Below are 6,599 nucleotides of genomic sequence, written 5' to 3'. Positions count from 1 at the left end.
TCATCATTATTTATTCATAATAACAAAGCTTTACTATTTCGGCCACAACATATTTGTTTTGGATCTCTGCTCTAATTAGTTTGCTTTGCTGCTCTACTGTTAATCTGTCGCTTTTTATTACTGCCTATCTTTAACGTACAGAGCTGTGCCAGAGGCATGTCGATATTGCTGCTAATTCATTGCCTGCTACCTGTTGTTGAAAAAAAAATATGGATTATTTAACACGCTGGTCAAAATTTTATACTGCTGGGAAGAAAACGGGTGGAACAGATGGAGGGAATTGAAGGTCTTTTGCAAAACTCAAAAAATAGGGCAAGTTAAAATAAGCATGGCAGGTAAGGTAAGTGATAATATTGTTTCACAGTACGATGTTGTTTAGCCTTTTTACTGCAGTCATTTCAAGACGAAGAATAACATAAACAAGTAAATTCATGCTGTCTTCTAAAAGTAATGTAATCTAAAGAAATTGCTATAATCTGTTGGGCGTTCAGTATGAATTTTGGAGGTTGAAGCATCAACTTGTATGCAAGTTCCCAGCAGAAGTTCCCAGCTGCCTCGGGGAAAACACACATCTGTGAACTTCAAAGTCCACTGAACAACGGATCCACTGTTTGAGAATGAAAAACACATTTAAGAAACCTTTTTACAACCATTTCTTCATGATAAAAATTTTAATAGTAATGTTTTAGAAATGTAAAGTAAATGAGTGACTTGTTTTAAAGGGTGTTTGGTTCATTCCAGACATTAGTCTGCACTTGCTGAATCACAACAACAGGTACATCTAATATTTGAAAGGCGGAAAAATAAAATTTGGTCTTTTTTTCTCTCATAAAGGCAGAAAATGAAATTTAGAGCCGACGGGAGAGATTATACGTTTTTGAAAAGTATTTTAAAGGCACCTCTAATGTATGTAGATCAATGCTCCCCTGCTCCTTTGTATAACTGAAAGGACAGGCTGTGTGGCTACAAAGTAAGAGCAGGCATCATTATGAACTGCTACACTGCCCCCTGTTGGTGGTGCACAGATGTGTACAGTAAGATTGTGAATAAATGAAAGCCAGCAATTTCATATGACATGTCTTCACAACAGAATGTCGCAATGACCTTGATCTACCAAAGCCCCTGTGGAAAAATAGAATTAGGATTATGTCAAGTAAGAAGAAAAAGTGAGGTATTGAAGCCACATTGCTCCACCACTACAACGCATATATACCATCATCCAGGAGTTTTTAATGTCTGCATTCATTGCATCTCAGTTTTAGGTCAGCGATTGAGTGAGAGGCTACTAGAACGTCACTTAAAATCATCAAGATCAGATTTTAATTTAGCTGTTTTGATATGATTGCAGGATCACCGAAAGTACTTAATTTCACATGAATTTTGCAATACTGGCAAACTGCAAAACATTTGCTTACTGTCCAAGAAGAGTGGATAAATCAAACCGATAGCCTTGAAACGCTCCTGGTCAGTCACAATGGGAGATCGAGGAGGGGATGTTAGGAGTGAAAGCCCACACATTGGAAAATGAACTGCCGTCTTTCAGACCAAAATCCCACATGATGGGGAAGCAGTGAAGTGGCACTGCACTGTGACAGCGCCTTGTTAGTGACTTTAGCTTAAGAAGTACTACTGCATTGGCTCCTTCCGAGAATGGTGAGTGCTCGAGAAAATGAATAGAAAGAGATATAGGGTGGGGTAGCAGATAGGGTAGTTATAGTCAAGGGGGCGGAAAAAAAAGAAAGAGGGAAGAGTGTGAAAAGAGAGATACATGCATGGCCATGGATCACCGGTCCTCTCTAGTTCAAGGAAAGTTCATTGGAACTCTTGCTCAGATTCATGTCATCTGTTTAGCTGTTCATTGGTCCCTGGGGCACATCTCGCTGCCTTTACAGTCTGTTCAACTTGACAAAAGGGCAGGAGGCTTATCAAATCTCCAGCAGCCAGGAACAGGTTCCCGGCCAAATTACACATTTCAAATGAAATTCACAATACCAATTATGCATCTCTTCCAGTATGGACAAAGTGGTTTCAGTTTCTCGCTGGCAAATATAGGCATATGATGGTTTGGAGCTTCTGAAGGAGAAACAACCAATAATTTGGCAGACAGTAATAGTAGTCTAATTACAAACGGTCCCTGTGACAGTGAGTAAGTCGGCATGCAGAAGGGTATAAAAAATTACTCCTTCTGTCTTTGTCCAGATGACTGAAAAGCAACGGGAATAAACAGGAGAGTCATATGTAATTGCTGCAATAAATGCCAAAGTGGCAAATGGCTGTTGTCAAATGGAGACAGCTTTATGCATGTGAACAGGGGAATTAAGCAGAGGACAACTCACAAGCTCAACTCCAACTATGAGACGGTCTCGAGAAAAAGTTTGTGAACCTTTTGAATTTCTGCAGTGATTACCCATAAAACAGATTGTGTATGTAATTGAGAAATAGATGAAGATCACCATCTGAATAAGCAAATAAGGTCTGCGTTAAACACAGTGACTATTTAATGTTAATGTTAATGTTTTTCTAGACATAACCAAGTAAAGCTAATCAAACAGCTACTAAAAATGAAAGTAATTAGTGAATAAAAACAAAGCTTAAATGGGACTTTAAGTTTCTTAGTGTGATTTTAACACATCTTCCCTCTTACCTCTTAAGGTGGACTATGAAAGTGAAAGTACTACAACTGAAACATAATTTACTGCGAGTTCAGCAGTATTTAAATCCAGAGATGGGCAGTAATGTGTAATCCGATTACTTTTTTCAAGTAACGAGTAAAGTAAGGGATTCCTATCGCAAAAAAGTAATTAGATTACTGTTACTTTCCCGTAAGCATTCTGCATTACTTTTAATTTGATTTTAATTATTTTTTGCTGTTTTACTTGGATCTATTTGAAAGAGTGAGTGCAAACACAAAACATCATTTTATTTTATATGCTGGAATGTGCAGAAAATAGGTTTAAATATTAAACAAATTTCTTCATGTCAAAGACTTTCACATGTAATTTAATTTTTGCTTGATGCATAAAGTTAAAAGATTAAAACCAATGAAACAATTTTTAAAAAGAGACTTTTTCATTTGATTAAATTTTATGATGGATTATGCAGAAAAAATAGAATTGGGCTGAAAGGTCTATTGCTTTATAACGTATTCAGGTTGTGTGTCATGTTTTTAAAAAGTAACTAAGTAATAAAATAACTAATTAATTTTGAAAATAAGTAATCAGTAAGATAACAGGATTACTTTTTTGGAGAAGTAATCAGTAATTACTAACTAATTACTATTTTCAAGTAACTTGACCAACACTCTTTAAATCTGCATCTACATCCAGTTATCTACATTATATAATTATTCATTATAACGCTTAGTTTCCCAGTTTTGAGTTTTGTTGCTCAAATGTATATTATATTTCTGCTATAATTCTACTGTTCTTTACTTTGCTATATGAAGTATTTATTATTTCTACCAGAACAGCCTCTACCCTTAAAAACTGCCTCAGAGAACATTTCACCTCCAGTGCTAAAAAATGAAACCAAAATAGATGTAAGATGTTTGTTGGCTTCAAAAAGGGAGTCTCTCCAGCCCGGTACAAAAGAAACAGATTTGTACAGCTATTTTTTTCCTGGTCAGAGGGATGATTTTTTTTCCCTTTGCTATTTTAAGTCTTTAAAAAGTTTTACATGAGGATAGTGGGTGCCAATTTTCACTCAAAAAAAGGCAAGGACACTGCTATTCAGTCTTTATAGCAGGGAAAGTTTGTTTTTAAAACTGTTTGTGCAAACTTACACTAGCACACTTTTCAGTATTACAGTGACTCATGCATGCTTCTAGCTAATCAAGCTAGCTAGTCAGCAGTACATAAGATGGCCAAAATGCACGACTCAAGCCTCAAAGGAGTACTCCACAAAACAGCCAACAGCATGCTGTCCATGTCTGAGCCTTTCATTATCCACCATCCACTTTTAGAAACAATTTGAATGTAGCTTCTTAGCAGTAAACCAGCCATAAGTCCTCAGTCACATGACCATCGCCCCACATATTCCTTGTCTGCAATAATACTGGTATTTTATTGAAATGTGGCAGAATGGAGCGTGGACGGCAGGAAAGGAGAATCCTGATGCAGAAAGCTGCAAGGATACGTCTTGTTTTCCTTTTTTAGTGAGCAGAGTGGGTTTGAGTGTTTCAGGCTTTTAGTGACATTTCCACACAGAGATCAGTACACAATGAAAACATCTCCACATGTCTTTTCTCAGCACAGCGCAGCATTCATGTTTCTTTCTTTCTTTTGCTTCACTCGCCAAAATAACATGTATTACATTACACTGGATTGTGTTAGCGTGTTACATTAACATCTAAATGTTACAATATATTAGATTTAGGGTTAGTTAAACGAACAAGCACAATATGCCCAGTCTCAAACTTCCACTTTAAACACTCGCAAATAAGTGCAACAATACAAACGGTTTACTGTGCCAGAGTTAAATCCCACATCCAGCTGTGCTGCCCATCTTCAATATTTAATATAAAATAATGTCAAAATGCAGCAATCCAATCGATCAATCAATCAAAAAAATAAAACCAAAAGAACAAGTTTGACGTAGTGCTGTACAAAATACCAAACCACCACATAACACATTAACAAAACAATAAAAAACAACTAAAACAATAGCAATAATAAATGTGCAGAAGAAAGAGTTAATATTACACTACAGTAGATTCCTAAGAAAACTGTCTTTTTTCAACCCACTTCTATAAATCTGCACACAAGGAAGGAAGCATCTTGTTCTACTTACTGAGATCAACATATCATTATCAGAATTTCAGTGTTTGAGAGTTAATAATAATAACTGCCTATCTGATGCACCAAAGCAGGTTTGAAGACGGCAACTTATATGAGTGGATTCAGACCACTTGATCACTCGATTGCACGAAGGCTGCAGTAACTTTGGTCGTGCCACGGTCTCCAGTCGCTGTCGTCCCTGCGGTGACTGTAACCTTAAGCAAAGATGGTAAAAAAAATTGGTAAATGGCCTGTATTTGTATAGCGCTTTACTTAGTCCCTATGGACCCCAAAGCGCAAGCTACATTGTAGCCACAGCCACCCTGGGGCGCATTGACAGAGGCGAGGCTACCAGACACTGGCGCCACCGGGCCCTCTGATCACCACCAGTAGGCAACGGGTGAAGTGTCTTGCCCAAGGACACAACGACCAAGACTGTCAGAGCCGGGGCTCGAACCGGCAACCTTCCAATTACAAGACGAACTGCCAACTCTTGAGCCACGATCGCCAAGGCTGGTTTGAGACCAGTTTGAGACTGGTACAGACTCGAACTGTGAGCTCAGGCGACATTAACCTTGAAAACCTGTAGACAATAAACATAACAAACCACAGGAGTTATACACTGTTAATCATTGTTTCACTACCTCACTTTTATTTCTGATGCTTAGGGGCTCTGAAGGGTAGGGTTAAGGGATGTGAGGCTTAACCGTGAGTATAAACTCTGTCTGGGATGCCCTCTACTGATGGCAGCTGACTGCGCTTTTAATGTGAAAGTAAAATTATATAAGACAAGGAAAACAAGAAGCTATTATCTGTTAAATGTGCACACTTACAAAAAATTTAAGCATAGGAGATTTTACAGCATAACTTAGATTGTATGAGGATGCTGAGGCCTGTATTATGTAGTGAGTTCTGTCATATGATTTAAAAGCATGACTTGCATATTTTGCTTTCCAAAAAGGAAAAATAGATTCCCAGTAGCTGTACTTACACTTGCATCCTCCACTAACACAGCCATAACCTCCAGCTGTAGCCCAAAAAAACAGGAATACTAACCAGATTTTTTGCTTTTGCATAACTAGCTTCAACTGTTTTTTGTCTACTCAGAATAGTCTCTACTCATCTCTAATTATTCCACTTCTAAAAAAAAAAAAAAGTCAGTACCAGCAAATATAACAAGATACAAGCTGAAAAAAGATGAGTGATGTAAGCCAGTAGAGGAAGACAGGAAATAAGCCAGCACTCCAATCACACTGGAATAATCCTTTATGGGAATTTCTGGAGCGCAGAGTGCAGTGCAGATTTCCGCCTCCTTCATCACTCAAATAACTGGAGGTTTTTCCTTCCTGAGGGATGCTTCAAACTTCCCACTGCATACACAGTTCAGTGCTTGTATGACATTACAAGGAAGAATGAAGCTGCTCTGAAGGCAAAAGGTGGCCTTATTTCTTACTGAGAAAATAATATTCGTGCAGCATATTGCCTCATGTTTCCATTACTCCCCCCCACCAACCTGCTGCATTTCAATATCTCTGTATGATATCCTCATGCATCTGGGGCTGAGTGAAACTACGAAAACAAACAGAGCTGATCTGTTGTTCCTGTACTGAAGAAGTGTGACTGTTAAAGGCAAATTACATTTCTATCTCGTCAATAGCAGCCGCGCTGCAAAGCCTAGAGTCTCTCAAGACACGCGGTGGCGTGGCGTTCAGCACTCTGACGCAGATACACACACATACATAAAGAGCCATTAAATATACCTCGTGGTTGAGACAAATGAAAAAGGAAAAGCTCTTAAAATTAGAATCCGCTTTTGTTTTCCCG

The sequence above is a fragment of the Oreochromis aureus genome, linkage group 3, assembly GCF_013358895.1.
Source record: "Oreochromis aureus strain Israel breed Guangdong linkage group 3, ZZ_aureus, whole genome shotgun sequence".
Taxonomy (NCBI): Eukaryota; Metazoa; Chordata; class Actinopteri; order Cichliformes; family Cichlidae; genus Oreochromis; species Oreochromis aureus.
Note: the sequence above shows the minus strand (reverse complement) of the source record.